Source organism: Neovison vison, chromosome 3 (assembly GCF_020171115.1).
Source record: "Neovison vison isolate M4711 chromosome 3, ASM_NN_V1, whole genome shotgun sequence".
Classification (NCBI taxonomy): domain Eukaryota; kingdom Metazoa; phylum Chordata; class Mammalia; order Carnivora; family Mustelidae; genus Neogale; species Neogale vison.
The window spans coordinates 82,120,091-82,144,546 of record NC_058093.1 but is presented as its reverse complement, the minus strand read 5'-3'; the positions used below and the strand labels follow the sequence as shown (position 1 = coordinate 82,144,546).

At 40.7% G+C, this 24,456-nt stretch overlaps 1 protein-coding gene across 3 annotated transcripts in view; it reads left to right on the top strand.

Moving 5' to 3' along the window:
• The first annotated feature begins 239 nt into the window (after nt 1-239).
• LYPD6 (LY6/PLAUR domain containing 6) overlaps nt 240-24,456 on the top strand; it is a 122,017-nt gene continuing 97,800 nt past the window's right edge. The window contains exon 1 of one of the 3 annotated variants that reach the window (XM_044242503.1): nt 240-276. The gene's annotated coding sequence lies outside the window, so the exon portion shown is untranslated. Of the gene's footprint in view, nt 277-18,090; nt 18,135-24,456 lie in introns of those variants that run through there. The other 2 variants (XM_044242502.1, XM_044242506.1) reach the window with 2 other exon arrangements.

The following is a 24,456-nucleotide window of genomic DNA, read 5'->3' as shown; positions in this document are numbered from 1 at the left end:
CCGCGGCCCGCGAGGCAGGGCCGGCGGGCCCGGGCTGCAGGCGAAGGCGAGTGCCCGGCGCTAGTGGGAGTGGCGCGCGCGCCCCCCGCCGACCCCCGCCCCTCCCCGCCGCGTTCTCTCTCTTCCTCCTCCCTCCCTCCCTTGCTTCCTCCCCGCACTCCCCGGCTCCGGCCGTGCGCTGGTGGGGCTCCGCATTGCACACTCTGGGGGCGCCGCAGTGTTCGTGGGATGGGGAAGCGGGCTGCCGCTGGCGGCCGGAATCCGCGCGCAGCCCGGGTGAGTAGAGGCGGGCTTCCCGGGAGAGCACAAAAGGAGACTGGGTTGGTGCCAGCGGCCCTAACTAATGCGGGTTCTGGGCGCCCCAGCAGTGGGCTTAGTCCCCGGAACTACCCAATGCTAAGACACCCAACCCCACCCCTTCCCGGGGTCCGCGGAGCTGGGGTCCTCGCCTCTGCATCCCGCTCCGGTGTTCTGTCCCCGAGTGGGCAGCCAGTACTGAGCGCAGCCTGGGCAGGTCTAGAGGGGCGTGTGCGTGCGTGTGTGTAGTGCTGGCGCACAGGGGGTGGCATGGAAATGTCAGTAGCTGCCAAGTTCAAGCCGGAGGAATCTTTCCCAAGAGTAATTCAGCACCTTCTCAGGGCCAAGTGTAAGTCCACCAGGAACTCCAGCTGGAGGGAGTTCCTGCGGCGGAGTGGCAGCGCCCCACATGTTGCTGCGGGGGGTGGGGGGGTGTCGACGGCCTGGCTGCGCCCACCCGGGGCCGCTGCCCAAGATGCGGTAAGCTGGGGCGCTCCAGCCTTTGCGGGAATTCTCCAGGCCCTCCGACCACCCACCCGGGCGACCCGCAGAAGGGGCCGTCCACCCACAGAGCCAGGTCTTCGCCTGGGCTTGACTTGGCGATGTGTTTTTCTCTCTGATAACAGCAGTTCAGTTGATTTACATTTGGCTAAATAGTCAGTTTTAGCCTAAAGCTCTCTATCTGTGGGTCTGTCTGACCGGTTCCGACCCCCACCACAGTATCATTAGCTCTCCTCCCCTCCCCACTCCCCCCCCCCCCCCCCCCCGCTCCGGGCATCTACCCCTCTCCTCACTTGGCGTACAAAACTTGATGTTTCTACATGATGGCATCTGGCGTGGTCTCAGGTATCTTAAGTGTCATAATCATTTGCCATTTCCTTGGAACTACAAACACTCGTATAATTTGGGGGCGGGTGCTGTTCAGCGGGCAGCAGATCTTAGGTAGCGATTTGTTGGTAGGATGGCACTGACCTCCCAGAGCATATGACAAAAAAAATGTTAAGCTTCTCCCTCTGGTAACCTACCCAAAGTGTGACCTCCAAAATTCAATTTTCTTTGTGGGAGACTAGGGAGTTTAGATTCTCCAGGGAGCAGCTTATTTCTTGTTAAATTGAACTATGGTGACATACACTCTGTTCTGCTCTGCTCTGGCCAGCCATTGCAGATGCCATGATATTATTAGAGCAATTCCCTTAAAGCCATTACATTTTCTTTCGAGTGAGAGGACTCAAGATAGCTGCTTAAAATTTTGGATCTGCACCTTATTTCTCTGGAAGACATTAGTGGTTACTGTATATGTGCTCACGTGTACCAAGTTTGCAAAAGATATTTGTGCAATCGTCCATGAAATGGCTTAATGCACATTTATGTTAAACCCATTTAAATGTAAAACATCTATCTGTTTTCAATTTTAGTTTCCACCTTGACCAAAGGCACCAGACTGAAACAGGACTTAGAAGAGGCTTCCTTGTTTAAATAGAGATTGTACAGAACTCTAGTCCTTAGAGCACACAGTAAGCTCTTTGAGCTTGTAGGTATACAAAGGCTGTAAAGGTTGTGAACTGGTTCTTTGGGTTAAAAATATCAGAAATGCATCCAGACCAAAAAAATGTAGATAAGATTCTTGGGTCTACATTTTGAAGCTGTTGACAGTCTTTTGAAGATGAATGTTTTTATTACAGAATGCATAAATGGAGCTGATTACAGGCAAATAATGACAAGGTATCATGGTATACAGTTTACATAGCACACTGAGATCTGCTATTGAAGTGTCTGTGAGGAAGTTGTATTTTTGTCACCCCCATTTTACAGGTAGGGTAGCTAAGGCTCTTGGAGATTGTGATTTTTCCAAGGTGAATAGTAGAGTTCAAGTTTTTTTCTACCTTCTTACTTTCATTGCTCCCTTCCTCCCTCCCTCCCTTCCTTCATGTGGACTACTTCTTCAGTTTTTTCCTAGTTCTAATTTCTGCATCTCTTTTTATTGTTCAACCCATGGCTTTAGGACCATTGTGTACCATTCCCAAAAAACTTGGCTCTCTGCTAAATATCATTTAAGTTTCACTAAGATGTAGGCTGATAAGGATTTAAGGAGAAAGCTAATGTTTTTAAGGAACTATCCTCTTCAAAGTGTTATATAATTTTTGTTAATGAATAGTTAAATATACAAGTAATCAAATGCCTAAAGAATGATGTCCTGATGGTAGTGTTTCAGGAAAATCACGGGACTGGTAGTGACAAAGATGTTTGTAATAGTGACAGAAATATGTAAGTCTTCCATTTTATAAGGAGAAGCTCCTCATAAACTCTATAGACAATGACAAGGAAGCCCTAATAAATGATTATTTCATTAGTGCCATTCTTATGTTAAAAAGAATTGACAAAACAGATTACTTAAATAAACCCAAAACCAGTCAGGGAAAAAAACCAAAAACGCGTTTATCAAGAAGTCCCCAAATCCTCATTAACTAGTGCACAAATGCAACAGAAGTATTGATTAGAGGGAAATCCTATTTTTAATTGCATGGTTAGCAATAAGGAACATACAGATACCTATCTGCCTATCTGATTATTTATTAAAAACCCATCATTTTCAAATCTTCTTTTGGGAAATTATTGCTCACAATATTTATTTGTAACATTGTATAATATTTGTTAAGATGAATAGAATTAATTTTGTTTGCCTTAATGTAGAATGTAGGTAGGTATTGAGTTTCCAAGTAATAAGTCCTAGTTAAGTATCTGGGCTTTGGAAGCAAGTCTTGGCTTCACATACTAACTGTGGGACCTCAGAAAGCAATCGAACCTCTCTGTGCTTCAGAGAGGCACATAGGAAAATATATACGTTTTCTTATGTGTAAAACATGTATAGTAATGACACCTATCTCATGCAGTTTTTGAGTTTATCTATATGGCAATATTCAGTGAGCATCTACTAAATGCCAACACTGCTGTAGGTGCTAGGGATACATGGACAGACTCCTCCCTCCTGTTTACAGTCTAATGCCTGAGAGTGAATGACACGATGCTTGTCAAATACTTAGTGTGGAACATGACACCCAGTAAATGCCCCATGATTGTTACCTGTTGGTATCTTATGTTCATCCTGGAAATGTTCACTGAGTGAGTACCTTGCAGATGTGATACAGATTGGAGCACATAATGAGGAATATATATATTTCAATTTAATTCGATACTCTAATGGGAGAGAGGACTCCAAAGAAAGACATCAAGTACGTAATCAGTTCTCTGAAAGATAATTCAATGCAGACATGTAAGAGGAAAAAATGGAGATAAATACTTAATTAAATTACCCATAAGAAAGTGGGGAGTATGAATTTCTTTATGATAACTTATGATAAAAAAAAAAGGCCTTGTTTTCAAGCTATTTGAAAAACTGATTACATAGGGAAAAAAAAACTAAAATGAGCTCTTACTTAGGTATATGTAATGAAAAAGAAAATTTTGAAGGGTCAGATTACTGATTCAAGCTTGCAAAAGGTGACAAATCCCAGGCACACAATAATAAAGAAAGCCAATCATGAATTTGAAAAAATCCTTGCAGTGGATTCCTAAAACAATAGCAAAAGTTTCTTAAATACTGTGAAATGAGAGTTGTGGAAGCATCTGGCTTACATCATACCAAGTATATACTCACAGATTTAAAAAAAAACAAAACACAAAAAACGGTGTAAATGAAATCCTTGCTTCACCTTTCACTGAGTAATATTCTTACACCCAGACTTTCCCAAGCAATAATCATATAGGAGGAAACAGACAAAATGATAAATGCTCAGGACATTACAGACCTAATCCTCAGACTAGATAAAGAGAAATCACTAAGACCAGGTGGCCATTACCTTAGTTTGTTGATGAACTTAGTATGTAAGTGACAGCTCTCTGGGGCATTGGCTGTAACCTTAGGGTTCCTGTCAGCAGAAAGGTTGATTTTTTTTTTTTTTTTTTTTTTTTACCCTGATCAGGTTTCTATAAAAGAAGAGCTAGACGGATACTGGAAGTCAAATTCTCAGGCACACATTACACATAGAGTGAGCAGATTGTTTTTCATGAAAGTGGAAACGTAGAGCTAGAAAACATCTATTGACATTTGAAAGTAAGAGACTTGGGACAGAAAGTAATAAGCCCAAAGACTATGTAATTCCCCTATCCCCCACCCCTGCCCTCCCACCTGCTCAGCCTCATTCTCTCTCTTGCCAAGAAGGCATGCAGGCTAAAATTAAAAATAGGTTCAAGAAATGTATAGGTATATGTGTGAGTGATTGCCACATAATAGGTTTTTAGGGGAGACAGAAGTATTAGGTAAGGAATTCTCATCTTTGATAGACCTTTCAGAAGCCATAGATGTAAGAATTCTTAAACCCAGGATTGTCCTACTGTCTCTGCCATGAAGAAGAAAATCAAGATTGTTACCTGAATTATCAAAACAAGTATCTTTAAGCAATTCTAAATGATTAACAATATAGTTATTATGTTTGAGTGGCAGGATATTGGGTGACTATTTTCTTTCCTTTTTTTTTTTTAAGATTTTTTATTTATTTATTTTACAGACAGAGATCACAAGTAGGCAGAGAGGCAGGCAGAGAGAGAGGGGGAAGCAGGCTCCCTGCCGAGTAGAGAGCCTGATGTGGGGCTCAACCCCAGGACCCTGAGACCACAATCTGAGCCAAAGGCAGAGGCCCAACCCACTGAGCCACACAGGTTCTCCATGGGAGACCATTTTCCAAAAATGTATTTCTTAATGTTTTTATGCATAGAAGGTAGGAGAAATAAAGATTGCATTATTTCATCTCACTTTTTCCTTTTCAGTACTGAGTTGTATAGTAAGTTAGAAATGTATTTAAGTTTCCATCAAGACATCTAGAAATACTAGTTCCTTTATGCCATTAAAGCAATTTAAATAATTATACATTTATTTGCACTTACAATAATGGCATTTATTACCCTCTACTTTTGTTTATATGGCTTTTTATCTACAGCGCTCTATGTACTTGGCAGGATTATGTTAATTGTCCATTGGTAGAGAAGCAGAGCCCAGTAAAGTTTAGGGGTCTAGGTTCTCCTGGGTTGTAATTCTGTCCCACCAGTTTCCAACTCTGTGACCTTGGGAAAGTTATTTAGTTTCCTCCAGTTTAACTGGTTGCCATTAACTAGCTGGGTGACCTTTAGCAAGTTAGTCCCCCACTGTCTGGACTTCATTTGCTTCAACTATAAAATCAAGGGGCTGCACAAATTAAACTTTAAATTCCCAGGTGAGTAGGAACCAACCTTTTTTTTTTTTTTTTTCCATTTAAAACTACCCATTAATGCTGACCTACTAAAATAGTTTTGAGCAACTGAAAGTGTGGCATAATGTTGGTATTTAAACCAAACAAAGTTAAACAGAGTTTTTGGCTTCTGAGAGCTGAAATCTATAATCAATAATTTAAAAGATATAGCACATCTCTCTGGAATTTGTTCTTTTCTTGCTTTGTAGATCTTCACTGTTCTTTGACTTGATTATTCATGCAGAATACATTCAATTTCTTAGAATTTTTCTATCTGGAAGAGGAAGAAATCCCACTTTCAAGTGTTCAAAAAATATTACTACTTAAAAATACTGGCTTTAATAGAAGTAATACTCTGCATTTATGTAGTATCTTTCCATGTAAGATCAAAGGACTGGTATTAGAAATACATGGTTTTTCTTTTATGTATAACTTCATAGAAGAATTTTCTTTTATGAAATTCTTTTAATTCATATTCCCAATCACCCAACTGAGTAAATTTCCAGAAACTTTTGTAATAGTCTGACTCTTGGTCACACATGTCCTTGGTTAGGATGTCCTTATGTCCATTACTTCCCAACTGACAATCTTTTCATCCTTCAGGTCCTAGTTCAATGCATGCTTCCAACAGAAGCCTTTCCTCCTGATTGTCCTCTCCTCAGTAAAAATTTTACTCTTTTACTTATGCTTGTATTTCAAACCGACATGTTTCTTACATGTAGCTTGTTATTTTCATAATGTCTTATTTCTCTTGAATGCCAGCAGAAGCATATTGTCTTACACAGAGTAATCCCTCAAAAGTATATGGAGGAGAATTAGGACTTTCATAGAGAAGAAGCTGTAAAGATTGGATGGGAGCATCACAAAAGATTGGTTGAGATGGAAGGGATGGATTGGTTTGCTAACCTTTACTTAGCTTCACTTCGCTGCCAATGGAAAATCTAGTCTCTGGATGTCCATGAAGAACAAATACCACAAGCCATGACTGTTCTCTTCAGAGACGCTTCCCTACTTTTGTTTCCCAGAAACACCTTCTAGTATTGAGGTTTATATGGAACAGACTCCAAGCTGCTACTCACCATGACTGAAGGCTTGGGAAAGATAGGTATGCCATCTTCACAGGTGGATATAAAAAACTGGCTGATCACACTTTCATACTAAGATGTACTGTGCTTTTTAAAGTTCACAGATCATTTCAGTTCAACAAAAACAACAGAAATACTGACAGAAGAAAATAATCATTCTCCTTCCTATCACCCAGATTTATTATCCATATGTCATTTCTTAACCCCTCAATAGTGTTGTCTTTAGGTTACATGGTGGCTCCCTAACTATGCATATTGCATATGTTCAGTGTGTTTGAGTCTTATTCTAGTAGAATAAACTAGGGGACAATATATCTCATGTGCTATATATAGCTAAAGATATACAAAATCTTTCTATGCTATTGAAAAACTCTTTTACAAACCATCTCCCATATGGCCTGCTTCTCACCGGAGACAGTCACTTGCATAGTTAGGGCTGGCACTTTAAAACGGAGACCTAGACAAGGCAAGATTTAATCTCTGATAGCCACTCTTCTTCTTTCCTGTTCCGTTGTCATAGATTGGAATCACAGCCAGCTGATTTACAATGTTGTTTTAAGGAGCCCCAGGTGAGATGTGGCAGGATCAACATCGACTCCACCCAGTTCTGAGAAATGACTGTGGGTTCATCTTGCACTGTTGCTGGTGTTTGTTCTGTGGCATAGCCAAGCCGGGCAAGGGATGAGCAACAGGATGCAAAAGATATTTTTCCCACCAAAGCTATTTAGAGGCACAGCTTTCTAAATGAAGGCCAATAGGTAGCATCTGATGGAATACCATTAAAACAAAGATACATTTTGTAATGGTACTTTCTTCTCAGTGTGGGAACTCTCTGAGAAGGACCTTTGCCAGAAGGGGTTATTTCTAGCTAGGCTGAGCAAATTCAGGAAATGCTGAGTACTATATAGCAGACCTATGGGGGAACTCATCTCCCCCAAGGTCACTCTGACACAGCAGGAGGGTTGCTGAGCTCTCTAAGGTTGACCATGGAAGAGGAAAAAGGAAGAGTGAAGAAAAGGAGCCAAAGGACTGAACAATAAGGAAAGGGTCACCTACTTTATGATCAGTTTGAGAAAATGTTCCCTAGCCGGTCTGATTCTAGTCTTATCTGGGGAATCCCTAGAATAAATGTGAATAAATTTGAGGAGAAACACAAAGCTCTATCGCCTTAAATTATATGCTGTGTTCCTGCCACGGACTCCATGAAAGCCGCTCCCTGGTAAGTCTTTGTTAAAAGGCTTGGGGGTGGGGGTTAGGAAGGACACCCTCACTAATGAATGAATCTGAGCCCATTAACAGCTACACACATTGGTCAAGTAGACAAGCAGAAGTTGAGGGAATGTAAGCGGAATCTGAGGGGAATGAGATAGAGACTCAGGAGAGGCGACCATTTTGCAGTGAGGTCTGAGTGGAAAGGAAAGGTGCTGGGCTCTGTGCTTGTTTCCACTTATTACCTAGACTCCAGTTATGCTATTCTGGCTTATCAACCACGAATTAATTACCGGATCTGGGCCAAACAAGCTAACTTTGAGTGTCTGTTTCCTCATCTGTGAAATGATTATACAAGATCAGCACTTCTCGAACAGGATCTGCAAGAAGAGACACCCGTTCTGTGGAATGTTGAAGGCAGAGAAAGGTGTGTGATGGCCCACTATGTTTGGGAAACAGTGGGTTGAATAGTAATTTTTTTTTTTTTAAGTTGCAAGACTTCGGAACATTAGTGGCTGAATATCATCCGAAATGTCTGAAAGGAAATGTACTACTCAGTGAACCCCAAACCTCGTTGACAATAGCACCCCTTTTGACGGCATATCTTGAGGGTCAGTGTTCATTATGACATACTCTATTGGGTTAGCTGATGTCTGAGCTTGTTCTGGGTTTTCGATTCTCTGAATCTATAGTTAGATAGTTTGTCTCTCTTCTGTTTCTTTTCTAGCTAGCCCCTTGCTTCTTACCTAGAGGAGTTTGTGTGTTGTTTATAAACCTTTTGATAAAAAATGTACTCTGTTAGAAAATCCCTGCATCTAGTTTAAGAGCGGAGCACACTGAGAGAATGGAAACCTGCAAGGTATGCAATTTCCTCTTTACTTTTATATTTTAGACTACATAAAATCACCAGCAGTCAAAACACAAATAACGACTTTCCCAAACACACCCATACCTACACCCACACACCCTTAACAAAAATATTGAAACATTTATGCTAATAGAGGGGATAAGATTTCAGAAAAGCACAATTTGCACAAGACCCAGATTTTATTCTGGCAGAGGAATTTCTGAGCAAAGAAATGCAATTAATCACAGAGCTGTAACAGTGAGATGAAAAGACAAATACTGAATGTATACAAAATGTGCACTGCTCTTCCCTTCATCTTCTGGATTCCAGAAGATGTTTATCTTACCTTGCCCCACCAATACCAATATTAGATTTTTTTTTTTTTTTTTTTAATTTGGCTCCTGCCGGATTCACCCTTTGCTTGATGAGGACCTGATAAAGAAGCTGCAGTGTTCTGAGGAGGGTGGGGCAGCCCTTACGGAGGTCCACGGGATCGCATGGCTTGGTCTGGATTTCCGCCTTTCCCTACTGAAAAAGCTCCACCTGCAGAGGTGGTAGAGGGCAGGGGAATAGGAGGTGGCCATTGTAATCTCTTGGCGCTGGAAGGAAGAGGAAGGATTCCCACTGGCTGTTTTTCACATTGTAATCACTGCACTTTGTGAATTCTCTAACATTAGGCTAATCTGAATCTCTGTATGTTACCCTCTAGGTAATTTACAGCAGATGATTTACAGTGGCCTATGCGTTTGATTTCCTTCAGATTTTTTTTTTAAGATTTTTTATTTATTTCTTAGAGAGAGGGAACATAAGCAGGGAGAGTGGGAGAGGGAGAAGCAGGCTTCCCGCTGAGCAGGGAGCCCGATGTGGGGCTTGATCCCAGGACCCTGGGATCACTACCTGAGCTGAAGGCAGACGCTCAACCGACTGAGTCACCAAGGCACCCCTTCAGATATTTAAAAAAAAAAAAAAATTATTAGGTAGTGTTAGGATATAAAGGCCAAAATCTGATACCGGTTTCACTTTACAATTGAACTTACATTTTCTGCTATTTCTAAGTGTTAGTTATCTGTCCTCCTCCATTCTAAATTTTTAAGAATCTTCGTCAAATGTTCTGTTGTTTGAACCCAAGCTTATCTCTGAGGAATCATCGATATTCCCATTTAGTTATTCCTGTCTTGTTAAAAAAAAAAAAATTGGGATTAGCTGTATCCATTTAATTATATTTTTAAACTCTAAATCTAATTTTGAAATCGGGTAGACAATTGGTAAGTATTTCTGTTCCCAAATGATAAAAGGCATAACAATATTGGCTTAATGTGGAGGGCTCATGTTTCCTCACCTCGAGTTGTCTTGGCAAGGATTCCAAACCACGCTGTGCTCTGGTTTTTTAATTCAACACCATTTTTTAGAAGCCACTTTTCCTGTTCACTTAAACATATGCATGGCTCCTTAGTTCATCAGTCATTGCAAGCCCTGGCACAAAGTACATAGATACTCACTAGATTTTTGATGGGCAGAGACTCTCCCTACTCTGTTTGCCGAATAAATGAGCAGATCCACTCATGAATAGTGCTCTCTGTAATTGTCACCACTGTCCCAGTCATGTAATCATTATGTGACATACAACCCTGTGTTTGTTAACAATTGAAAGTACATTTTTATAACCTGCAAATAGGAGACTAGTGTCTAATGTTTATTTTCTGTTTTTAAACAAATACACAGGTAAGAGAATTCTACTTAGCGGTTCCCGTAGAAAACAGAAGCATTGTATCTGAGCAGTTGATTCTGTTCTTCAGTAGCTCAGTGAACTTTGGAGGAGATGCAGGTCCTCTCTCGTAGGGGTGAGATGCTCCCTATGGGCCCGAACCTCAGTGCCATAAAAACGCTAGGTAGGGTTTGTTTTGGCATGCGATAGCATTCCCCTTTTGGGATGCTCAATCATTTTATGGATGAAAGATTTCCATAAAACTCTATGCTTAGTCTTCAAATTATCTTATGTGAAAAAGAATCTAGTGTGTAGTTGGTCTGTAGTTGATTGCTGATGTTTTTATAGGAAACGCTCTGGATGTGTAGAAAGATTGAACCATTCCTGAGACTTACTGACTAGTCAGTCTCCCTTGTTAAAGGCTAGTTGTTCAGGAGATGACAGGGTGTGTGCAGGGGAGGGGAAAGTCTCTTCCTCTCTCTGTTGAACTGACCCAGTTTGGTAATTCCCTAACAGTTCCTCTTGGTCATCACCATTCTCATTGCTTGGCATTGTTGATTTATTAAAAGCACCTGTCCATTTTAATAACCAACCTAAGGGAGAAACCCCCCACCAAAACCAAATAGCTTGTTTTGGGGATTGGCACTGAAATTTTATTTGCTGTAATTTACCTGATAAGTTATAGCATTGAGATTTCTCTTCCCATCTTTTTTGGGCAGGTCGTTGTATCTGTATTTTGGCAGCACTTAAGAAACTGTCTCTTATTGGTGATTTTGAGAATTGTTCATACTTGAATAGAGATTATGAGCTTAAGTTTAAACAGCTTTGAAATCTTTTAAAAATTGTTACATCTTAATATTGCATCACCACTGTCTACATTTAACATGTCCAACAATTTGAATGACCTAACATTTTACATTTGCCAATGTAAACATGGCAGTAATCAGGCAACAAGTACTTTTCTCTGGGCCCTATCCAGGGATATAAAAAGGAACGGTAAGGCATGGCAACTGTCCTTACAGGACTTGTAATTGGTTTCTCTCTTTCGCTTTAAATATTTGAGGATCAATTTTTGTCAGTCACAGTTCAAGGTGGAAACACAATGGCAAATTAAACAGGCAAAATCTCTGGGGAGAAAGCAGTGACTAAAGCTCACAGAATCCCTGTCCCCTTAGAGCTTACATTTTACAAGGGCAGAGGCAGAAAGTAAAGAAATAAATAAGAAAATATGCAGTATGTTAGATGGTCATAAGAGCCTTGGAGAAACTAAAGAGGGGAGGAAGGAGTGTCTGAGGTGGACAGGAAGCAGTTGGTAACTTGAAATATCATGGTCATAGGAGACCTGATGGTGAAAGCTTCACATAGCACCTGGAGCAGGGAAGGGAGGGAGCCTTGGGCACCTCTGCAGGAAGAGCCTTCCAGGCAGAAATGCAAAAGTGCTGCCTTAGCATCATGCCTCACCCTCAAAACAGCAAGCAGACATGTGTCAGGAATGAAGTAAGCCAGAGGGAGAGTAGTAAAAGCTCAAAAGCCTAAGGTGGCAGGCCGCCCATAATGCAGGGCCTTAGTGGTTATTGAAAGAAGTTCCCTCCTTCCCTCCTTCCCTCTCTCCGTCCCTTCCTTTCCTCTTTCTTTCTTTTTCTCTCTTTTGGGACTGAGTCAGTTGAGCTATTAGAAGAATTTACATCAAGGAATGACCTGATTAATTGTATGATTTTAAAAATCACTGGCTACTGTTGGAATAAATAATAGAAGGGAGGGAAGGCTGGAAGGAGGCTGTTGCAATCCAGATGATGTTGGCTTAGATCCACGTGGTTGCAGTGGAGGTGGTGAAAGGGCCTCTCTCTCTGTTTGGAAAGAGTGCAGGAGGTAGGATTTACTGTGGGTAGGATGCAGTGCATGAGTCAGAGAGCAGAGTCAGATGGCTGATACCTGGAAGGGCAGGGCTGTCATTTACTGAGATAGGAAACTTGAGGAGGAACAGATTCAGAAAAGGATCGGGTCAGATTTAGACATCTTACATTCGAGATACCTGTTAGGCTTCCAAGTGGAGATATGGAATAGGTGTTGGGAATATGGGGAATCTGGGGAGAGGTAACTGGGAGCATCACTGTCACTGTAAGAGCCATGAAATGGGAGCAGATCCATGCACATGAGGGGATTAGATCAGGGTGTCAGAGCAGAAGGAGGGCAATTAAGTTGCAGATGTATGATCCTTTATTATTTGCTGTAAGTACAGAGAGAAGTAGGAATTTGTGGACTAGAAGACATGAAGCCACTGTCATAGAAAGTGTGAGAATTGAACTGACCTGTGAAAATGGGCAATATTTGGATGGATAGGAGAATGAGGGGAGGGCATTTTGGTTAAGAGTCTCCAGAATTAGCAAACTGAAACCACGATAAAATACCACTTCACACCAGTCACCATGGCTTGTATCTAAAAGACAGCAAGTGTTGGCAAGGATGTGGAGAAAAGGGAACCCTTGTGCACTGTTGGTAGGAGGGTAAATTGGTACAGCCACCATGGGAAACAGTATGGAAGGTCCCCCCAAAACGAAAAATAGAAATAGCATGTCATCTAGTCATTCCACAACTGGATATTTACCTAAAGAAAATGAAAACAGTAATTTGAAAAGATATATGCACCTCTCTGTTTATTGCAGCATTATTTACAATAGTCAAGATATGGAAGCAGCCTGTGTCCATCAATAGATGAATGGATAAAGAAGAAATTGCTATAGATAGATAGGTAGATATAAATCTATCTATCTATATCCATCTGTATCTATTTTACCTATGTATCTATCTATCTATAAAATGGAATATTACTCAGCCATAAAAAATGAAAGCTTGCCATTTGCAAGGACATGGATTGACCTAGAGGGTATTATGCTGAGTAAAATGAGTCAGAGAAAGACAAATACCATGTCTTTCAGATACCACAATTTCACTTACGTGTGGGACGTAAAAAAAGACAAAGCAGAAACAGAGCCATAAATATAGAGAACAAACTGGTGGTTGCCAAAGGGGAATGGGGTAGGAGGGATGGGCAAAATGGGTGAAAGGGAGTGGACAGTACAGGCTTTAGGTTATGGAATGAATAAGTCACAGGGATGAAAGGTACAGCTCAGGAAATGTAACGGATGGTATTGTAACAGCGTTGTGTGCTGACAGATGGTAGCTATGCTAAAGGTGAGCACAGTATCACATATAAACTTGTCAAATCCTTAGGCCTAAGGACCTAAGACCAAATCCTTAGGTCTTGTACACCTGAGACTAATGTAACATTGTGTGTCAATTACACTTCAATTTAAAAAAAGGTACCAGAATTAAACACATCGTAGTTCCTTAATAGGAATGTAATAAGGGAAAACATACCAAGATCACAGTAGAATTTTCTCTTGTGGAGAAAGTGGAAGGGGTAGGATTTCTAGTCTCTGGTCTGTTTCCTAGGATCATGAGATGCAAATGGTAAAGAGATTTGGTCCCAATTAAAATCTTGAACATTTCCTGGCACTTTGCTAACAGCTTTTCCTCCTTATCCCTGCAGCTGGTGCTGCCTTATATTTTGTAGTAACTTGAAACTGACATGTGGGGAATTTTAAGTACATATGTTATCAAAACAGATGTTCCCCAGACTTTATAGACTATCAGGAGGTCATCTCATCTTTCAGAAAGCAGCCTGGAATTTGAATTTAGTTACTCTCACAATTTTACATTCTCCAAAGTAACTATGTGGGAAATTTAAAATTTATTAGCAACGTTCTCTTGTTCTTAGATTTTAGAGATATGGCAATTTCAGTAAACCTGAGAAAAATTATATGCTGTGCCAACCAGAGGCAGATTATTGACTGACTTCCCCTTGCCTGGTGATAAATCTAAGGCACATAAGTATTTTAATGCTTTCTCAGGAACTTTGGAGTCCTACTTTATAAATGAAAGATGTCCCACTCCCTTTTCCATGCAAAATGATAATTAAACCAAAAACAAACTTCATAAAATAATAAAAGGATGCTCAGTTCAGAACAAGTAGAGACATTTTGACCCTGGTCCCTGTCCCCTATTTTTTATTAGATTCCAGATGAGACTCTGGCTTCTTTTTTATTCTGTATACAAGTTTCTCATGGATTGCAAAGACTGGGGACTTTGGCAGAACTCCCTGAGATAAGAAAAATTATGTATTTCTTTTTATTTTATTTTTTTAAAGATTTTATTTATTTATTTGACAGAGATCACAAGTAGAGAGGCAGACAGAGAGAGAGGAAGAGAAGCAGGCTTTCCACTCAGCAGAGAGCCCAATGCAGGGGTCGATCCCAGAATCCTGAGATCATGACCTGAGCTGAAGGCAGAGGCTTTAACCCTCTGAGCCACCCAGGTGCCCCATCTTTTTATTTTTAATTTTACTTAAAGAATGCCTTCACAACAATGTGGTGTTAATTATTTGGCACTACCAGGTGTGATATTTCCAGACCCCACTTTTTCCTTTGGGTTTCAAGGAGGTACAGAGTACAGCTCCAGGAGGCCTTGACCGTTTACCAGCCAAGCCTCATACGTGTTGGCTGGAGAGCAGCAATCACTGAGAAGCACACTGGACCCACTAGTGCTGTCCGTTAGAACGCTCTAGTCTCTTCTGGGGTGACGGACATCTTCTATCTGCACTGGCCAACATGGTGGGTGCTAGCCACATGTGGCTTCTGAGTACTTGAAAGGTGGCTAGTGTAGTTGAGGAACTAGATTTTAAATTGTATTTATTTTTAACTAACTCAGATTAAGTGGCCACAAATGGCTGGTGTCCGCTGTCCAATACAGTAGACCTGATGGTTTGTCTTGGGCTTTCTGGAGCATGGAATGGGTAGGTGCCTAGTGTCCCCTTGCTGCGGTGTCTCTACCCCTCAACGAGTGCCCCCAAGTAGGTCTTTCATGGAGAGACTCCACATCTGGGGTTACTGCTGAAGAGTGCATGTGGGACAGGACTTTGTGAAATATCTCCTTCCTGTTCTTCACAGGGATGGGGGGAAGGAACATGGAAAGGTAAAGATGCATTAAATGAAACGAGATATTTGTCCTGGTCTTAAAGACTCTTTTCTCACTAAGATATTTAGGGTGGTGGGTATTATGGAGGGCACGTCGTATTGCATGGAGCACTGGGTGTGGTGCATAAACAATGAATTCTGAAACACTGAAAAGAAATTTAAAAAAAAGATAGCCTATTTGAATATTTTATGATTGATTGTGAAAGAGAGTGATCCTGGGGAATAGAGTTTAGAGGTAACATAGTGAGAAACTTGTTTTACTTGTGCCTTGAAGAATTCTGTGAGGGACCCAGTTTCTTACCCTGAGGAGAATTCCTTGTTTATAAGAAGCACTCTCGAGATTCTTATTAGTTTCTTGAGTTTGAGAGTGGAATACTGAAGGCCTACTGTGTGCTTGCGCATAAATACTGACAGTGTAAGTGTGGCTCTGGGGTAGTGATTATTAAGGAGAGGGATAAAAGCATAGGATATGAAAATGACTGAGATAAGGCTACTGTAAGGTGGGGGACCAGGACAGACAGTGGGCCCGGCCTCCCAATGCTCAGCGGGGATGTTGGTATTACAGTGTGCCACGTTAAAAATTCACACCAGAATCCTGGTGGGTGGTAGAAGGTAGAGAGAGGAGGCCTTCTGCCTCTCAGAGATCAGTCTTTATATCTGAGGAAGCTTGACACACCAGCAGTCTTGCAGCGGCTGTGGTGAGGGGGCCACCTCCTACATGGGAAGCCGTCCCCGCTGAATTTGCGGAGAAAGGTGTTTAAAAAGATTTGTTGATTGATATTTCTGTGGTCATTCTGCCACTCTCCCTCATAAAACTAAATGGAGCTTATGTGCCAGGGACTATGCTCCACTTGCCGTCTAAATGAAGAGGAAAAAATGTGTACATGGAAGAAGAAAACTAACAATAAAAGCCGCGGTGAGATGGATCCCACGTGAGTGGGGCAGACCGTAAATGCCGTATCCCACAGTTGTCTTCCAAAACATAGAGGCCCTTCAGGTAGGAGAGGTATTAGGCTTCCTCTCTGGGGCTTCAGAAGGCAACACTGGTGGTATTGTCTTTAGTTAAAGAAAAGGGGTTTTGGAAGGTCTGTTTCTGCAGGGCACCGTGGGGTGGGAGATTGGTTGAGGAGTGGGCAGGGTGCCCAGAAGATGAAGGTGTGACGGTGACTGCTGGTTACGGAGGGATTCCTTGCAGCCAGTGGAAGGGAAAGCTTCCCAAAAATGGAAGAGGCTGCTCTGAGGGGATTAGCCTTCTTCACGGGAAATGTCGCCAAAGAGGCTCCCTGGACCCTGTGTGGGAATAGGGGACTCACACTGGTAGAGCAGGGGTCAGAGAATTACCGACTGTGGGTCAAACCCGGCTTCCTGCTTCCCTTTGTAAATATTTTTTATCAGCGTCCAGCCATGCCCATTTGCTTAAATCTGGTGCAGGCTGCTTTCCCACTACAGTGGTAGAGGTGGGTGGGTGTGATAACATCCTATGGCCCACAAAGCCCGAATTATTTACTACCTGGGCCTTGAAAGAAAAAGTTAGCAGGGCTCTAGAAATGATTGGGTCCAGTGATACATAAATCCTTTCTAATTTTCTGACAGTAAGGGATTGGGAACAGAAGCAAGCCTCATGGGAAGTGTGAAGGGTGCCTTGGAAGAGATGAAATTCAGTTGGACCTTGAAGAAAACTGGCAGGTTCTGGCAGAGGATGCCCGTCCAACATGACCCCAGGGCCAATCTCATGGGGATTGAGTCAGTGTTCCTTGGATGCCAAGGACAGACTGATTCCAACATTCATCGGTTCATTCATTTATTCTTCATGCCTTCAGTGTATCCTTGGCCAATATAGACAATGCTCTAAAACACTTCTCTGCCTGTTCTTGGTAAAGTAAGCCCAAATTCTGGCACGAGCTATTGGCACTTCGAGAATAACTTCGCTACTGTGGAAATGCTCCTTCAGTTCAATGTTTATAATTGAGTTTTATGGACTTACTTTATTTTAAGTATAATGGTCTCACCTAGACACAACTTAGAATTTATGCACGTGTTCAGCTTAATTGTAGGACATAAGAAATGATCGTTTCAAAATGAAAACCTCACTGTATTTGCGGGCGATGCAGCTCGCAGTGTTAAGGGTAGGATGCACATTACTATTCATGCCTTTTTAATTGATTAGCCTTTAAGGCTTCTGAAAGCCTTTAAAAGTTGTTTTGTCAACATTAGGCCAGCTGCTGTGTAATTACGGTAGCTCTTCTTGCAGTTAAATTCTTTTAATAACGTGTTCCATCTGCCCATGCCGAAGTGCTTTGAACCTGTGATATATACTATGGAGAGCTTTTGTTTTTACTTACAGATGGTTGGTGCCGTTTTCTGGGCAACTCTGTAGAAATTTCACAGAAATTTTAAAGATGAATTACTTCAAAATGGGAGGCAAATGAATTTGAACATCAGGTTACTCCTCCTCCTAGAAAAATTGTTCATATGTGACTCGAATTTTGAACTTGACTCGTAACAGCCTAAATATGCTCATTAAAAAAGGAAAAGAAATCTCCACCCTGAAACCATTTTAAGGCTCTTTTCTCTCACTCTCCAGCTTATAAATCAAAACTTCCTGGCACCGGTCAGACGGTGGTGAAAGCAGTGGGGCTGTGATAAAGATCGCTGCTTAATGAGGAGCCGGACACGGTAGGTCTGCCCTCCGTGCAGGGGGAGCTGAAGGTCTGCTCGGGAAACTGAATGCAACCTTGGCGGTGTAGTTTGCTATATTTCAAAGGATACTTGTCCTGAAGTCTGCCGTAAAAAATTATAACTAGGGACAGGAACTGGTGTCAGAAAGATACAAACAGGAGATCCTCTCCGTCCTTCCTTCCCGTCTCCCCACTCCCCAAGCCCCTCCGTGCGCGCAGTCGTGTCTAGGCGCACAGTTGGCGCAGCTTTTCTATGGACGGGCTGCACAGTGATTAAGGTAGATAAGAGGTGGGAGCGGTGGCCGTGGTGGCTGTGGAGGCTGCTTCTGGTAGCTCGGTGACTTAGCTGACTTCTTCCCTAGAGCATCTTAAGAGAGAAAGGCAAGGCCGTTCAAAGTAGAGGCACAGAACATGGGGCACCTGGAGGAGCAAGAGACTAGATGGGGCCTCAGCGGGCTCTCTCTGGCCCTTGTCCAACTTGTAATTAAGAAATGCATCTGTGTTGCTGGGAAACCATGAAGGGACACTATCAACTGCTTGCGCTCACCTTTGCTCTCCATTTTGTGGCGTATAAGGAGGCTGGGAGAGAAATGGACTTTTTCCTCATGAGGAAGCCAGTCTGTTTCAAGTTTGAATAGAAGCTCGAATATCAATGATCTGCAAAATCTGGGGAAGAAGCTAACCTTGACGGTGTCGGCAGGGCGGGCTGAAAACTGTGCCTCTTACACCTGCTAACTCCCAAAGTACAGATCTATGTGCCTTGGAAGCTCTTGAGCCCCAAGACTTGGGCATTTGGGAGGAAATATGGACTTGTCGGCATCTACTTGTGGTGCTTACTAAGTGGTCTTTAACACATGGATATGAAGAGAATAAGAATTTATTTAAATAAAAGATACCTAAGTTAGTTAATATTTTATTCAAAATATTACATGAAGTTATATAATTTATCTTAAAACTTATATGAAAATCTTCTACATAAAATTAATAATATATTTTTCCCTGTGGGACAAACTTGTTCCTGGTAAATGGCTTAATCTTTACAAAGTTATATTGAATGTTAATTCAGATGTTTTTAATATTTCAGGCTGGTAGAACTGTCTACTTGGATAAGGCCAAGAAAACTAGCATGAATCTTGATGTTTGATAACCAAATATCAAAACCTGTTAATACTATCATACAATTCTTGGGACCATCACCTTTTGCTCAGGTGCATTCTTTACATTGATATGATAGAAATTTCTACCTTCAGGTGTCAATTATAAATGCTTGCATGAGACCTGGTCTTCTAATCAATCTTATAATATAAACTTTATATATGCTTTCATATATAATGCTTATCACATTGGCATTTTATATGCTTTCTCAAAGTCTTGCATATAGTTTTAGAAGATTGGAAACTGTCAAAACTTCTCTGAGGACTGCAAAATTGTCTTTATCACTCCCCCACAATAATCTCACGTTATCTTGAGATGCACTGAATCAGGGAGAGGACATATTGATCCTAACCTCTGGTGCTAAGCAAAGGCCCAATAGCCATAAACTTATGTATACATGTATGTACATATATCAATGTATATGAGGAATCAGTTTCCAAAGAACTCCAGGACCAACAAGGTGAAGGACTTGTGCACACTCAGATGGCAAATGTCATGGAGGTCTTTGCTTCTCAAACAAATTATCCGCTAAATCCCCTATTATATTGGCAGGGACTTAGGTATAGCATCTTTTTAAAAAATCAAGTACTTAGATTTTCTTGTCTATAAACAGTCAAAACCCAACTCAAATTAACTTAGAAAAATTTATTTTTAAAGGGTTATCTCATGTGTGGAACAGAATTGATCTTTTTCTTGCCCCTAATTTATTCTTTCTGTATTCTATAAAGATTGGCCTTTGCACGCTGGGTCTGTGTACTTAACTAAGAGTAAATTCCTTTTTAAAATTTTAATTTATTTATTTTTTATTCTCTTTTAAAGATTTTATTTATTTATTTGACAGACAGAGATCACAAGTAGGTAGAGAGACAGGCAGATAGAGAGGGGGAAGCAGGCTCCCTGCTGAGCAGAGAGCCCGATGCAGGGCTCGATCCCAGGACCCTGGGATCATGGCCTGAGTTAAAGGTAGAGGCTTTAACCCACTGAGCCACCCAGGAACCCCAAGAGTAAATTCTTATGGTGCTGGACTGCACCACTCCTCTCTTACATGACTACATGTAGAATAATTGAAGGAAGAGTTAGACAGTAAACTGCTAGAAGACCAGGGTCATAGCTGGGCCTCACTATGAAGGACTTGAATGCATCTGATACTGTCTCCCTATCTCTTGATTTCTCTCAGCTTGTCAGTTTAATTTTTGCTTATTGCAGACCAAGTACAGATAAAATGAGAAAGATGACTTCCAATCCTCCTGAGATTTATACATCTTACAGTTATGCCACTGCACAGGACTGACTCATGCTCTCTGGTCCCAGACCAACAGTCTTGGGAAAGAGAGCTGATTGACTCAGCCTGGGACAGATATCAGCTTGGACCAGTCAGTTGTGGTGAGGGTAGAACAACATGTACTTGTCTTTGGTGGTCCTTTTTCTGGATATCAACAAAAGGAGAATTAGTGTGGGCTAGAGAAAGTTGATACTGGTGAAATGCTTTTATTTCTCATACATGAACACATCATGTTTCTCTTCCCAACCATGATTACCTGGCCTCTGCCAGATACCTTCGTTCTGCCCCTCCTTTGTACTTTGCTTGCTATTGCTTTTGATGGTTTGGTAAATAAATGTCTTGCCCCAAGTTGCTAGGTCAGCAATATAGAGCAGGTCACTTCTGGTCTTTTCCCTTGAACCACAGTGATGCTCATTTTCCTTTTTATAATTTAGGGAGCAGTGGCAGCTCAAGAGAAGGCAAATGAAAAGGTCAGATGATGAAGCTCACAATCTGCTTTAGGTCCGGGAGATAATGCCCTTTTCTAAAGGCTAAATATTTTCTTGGGATGAATGGATTAGTCATGGGTCCAAAATTTCATGACTGCCTTAGGATATATTTGATCCTTTATGTATGTATAACATGTATAATAGCTGGAGGAAATGCACTTTTGATTTTTCTTATTTTCTAATTTGTTTTCACTATCCGGACTCATTTGCACATACTTTTTAGGTGAAGAAAATTTTCCAAACTCATTTAACATGTAACTCTTCAAAGCTTTACTGGGATTCTATAGGTGGTTCAAGGCAGTGTAGGAAGATTATGAATTCTCCTCCTCCAAAGGGCACAACAAATCTACAGCTACATGTGGGAATACTTTCCCTGGAAAAGGTCCTAAAAACTAGATGAATAGTGTCCCCACAACAAGGGATAAAAGAGCCATATCAAGATGGTTAGAAGAGGCAGAAATGTGCTCTTGACAAGAACCCCTTCCCAGACATAGCAGAACACAACCAGGAGGGATCTCCACAATATGAATTTTTTCCTGAGCAGTGAGTGATTTGTGCTCATATCAGGAACTCTAACTCTTGGTTCTTCACTGGACAGACCAGCCCCCAAAACATAAAACCAATAGGGTTCCCTCACCCCTTCCCTCAACCCTGCACTAAACAAACAAACAAATAAATATATATATTTTTTTTTTAAAGAGAGCATCCTAAAAGCAGCAAGACGAAACCAAAGTTACCTACAAGGGAATAACTCTCATAAGACTATCAGTAGATTTTTCAGCAGAAACCTTAAAGGTCTGAGGGGACTGTTACGACATATTTAAAGTGCTGAAAAAAAAGAACTTTCAACCAAGACTATTCTACCTAGCAAGATTATCATTCAGTGTAAGAGTGGTAAAGAGTTTTTCAGATAAGCAAAGGCTAATGGAGTTAATCACCACTAAACCAGCCTCCCAAGAAATGTTAAAGGAACATCTTTAAGCTGAAAATAAGTAGCACTAATTAAAGATAAGAAAACATATGAAAATAAGAATCTCATTGGAAAAGGTAAATATTTAGTAATGGTAGTGGATTAATCACTTATAAAACCTAGTATGAAGGTAAAAAAATATTTAATTACAAAATAAACTAAAACTACAACAATTACTTAAGGGATCCATAAAATAAAAAGATATAAAATGTGACATCAAAAACAAAACATGGGGGGGTGCCTGGGTGGCTCAGTGGGTTGTGATCCTCATGGTAACCCCAAAGCAAAAAATTATAATAAATACACAAAACAAAATGATGAAGAAATATAAAAAAAAATAATAAAGAAAATTATCAAACCACAAGGGAAGAGAGGAAGAAGAGAAAGTAATAGAGAGAAACTATAAAAACAACCAGAACACAATAAAATGGCAAAAGTACATACCTATCAATATTACTTTAAATGCAAATTTATTAAATTTTCCAGTCGGAAGACAGAGTAGCTGTCTTTGGATAAAAAAAACACAAGAGTCATATATATGTTACCTAAAAGAAACTCATTTCAGAAGGACTCATACAGACTGAGAATGAAGGGATAGAGAAAGATATTGCATGCAAATGGAAACAGAAAGCTTGTGTAGCTGTACTCATGTCAGGCAAAATAGACTTTAAAACAAAGGCTATAACAAGAGACAAAGAAGGGCTGTACCTAATGATAAAGGGCTTATCTAGCAATATATGATATTTATAAATATCTATGCACTGAACATAAAATCACCAAAATATATCAAGCAGCTAGTAACAGGTAGCAAGGGAGAAATTGACAACAATGCAAAAATAGTATAAGACTTTAACACACTGCTTATATTAATGGGTAGATCATGCAGACAGAAAATTGATAAGGAAACATCAGCCTAAATGACACATTAGACCAGATGGACATGATATTTACAAAATATTCCATCCAAAAACATCAAAATACATGTTCTTCTCAAGTGCACATGGAACATTCTCCATGATAGATCTCATGTTGAGCCACAAAACGAGTTTTACTGTTCAAGAAGATTGAAACCATATCAAGCATGTTTTCTAACCACAATGTTATGACACTAGAACTCAATTACAAGGAAAAAACCTGGAAAAACCACCAAAATGTGGAAATTAAACAGCATGCTCTTGCTCCTGAACAACCAGTGGGTTAATGTAGATAATCAAAGAAGAAATTTAAAAAATTGAGACAAATAAAAATGGAAATATACCATACCAAAATTTATGGGATGCAGCAAAGACAATTCTAAGAAGGAAGTTCATAGAAATAAAAGCCTGCATCAAGAAACAAGAAAAACTCAGGGCACCTTGGTGGCTCAGTGGGTTAAGCCTCTGCCTTTGGCTCAGATCATGGTCTCAGTCCTGGGATCGAGCCCTGCATTGGGCTCTCTGCTCAGCAGGGAGCCGGTTTCCTCCTCTCTCTCTGCCTGTCTCTCTGCCTACTTATGATCTCCATCAAATAAATAAATAAAAATCTTTAAAAAAAAAAGAAATAAGGAAAACTCAAACAACATAAATCTACATCTCAAGGAATAGGAAAAAAAAACAAAAAAGTTAAAAGTTTGAGGAAGGAAGAAAATAACATCAGAATGGAAAGAAATACAGACTAAAAAGATAATAGAAAAGATCAATACAACTGAAGAGCTGGTTCTTTGAAAAGATCAACAAAACTGACAAAACTTTAGCTAGACTCACCTCACCAAGAAAAAAATGAAGACTCAACTAAATAAAATCAGAAATGAAGAGGAGACATTACCAGTGATATCACAGAAATATAAAGGCTCTTGAGAGACTACTAGGAACGATTACATGCCAACAAATTTGACAACCTAGAAGAAATGGATAACTTACTAGAAACATACAACTTACCAAGACTAAATCATGAATAAAGAAAAAAATCTGAAAAAACTCATCACTGGTAGGGAGATTGAATCAGTAATCAAACACCTACCAATAAAAAAAGTTCAGGACCAGACTGTTTCACTGGTGAATTCTACCAAACATTCAAAGAAGAATTGGTACCAATCCTTTTCAAACTCTTCCAAAAAATGGAATATGAGAGAATGCTTTCTTTTTTTTTTTTTTTAAAGATTTTATTTATTTATTTGACAGAGAGAAATCACAAGTAGGCAGAGAGGCAGGCAGAGAGAAAGGAGGAAGCAGGCTCCCTGCTGAGCAGAGAGCCCGACGCGGGACTCGATCCCAGGACCCTGGGATCATCACCTGAGCCAAAAGCAGCGGCTTAACCCACTGAGCCACCCAGGTGCCCTGAGAGAATGCTTTCAAATTCATTTTATGAAGCCAGCATAACTCTGAAACCAAAAGCAGACAAGGAAACCACAACAAAAGAAAATGATGGAACAATTCCTATGATGAAC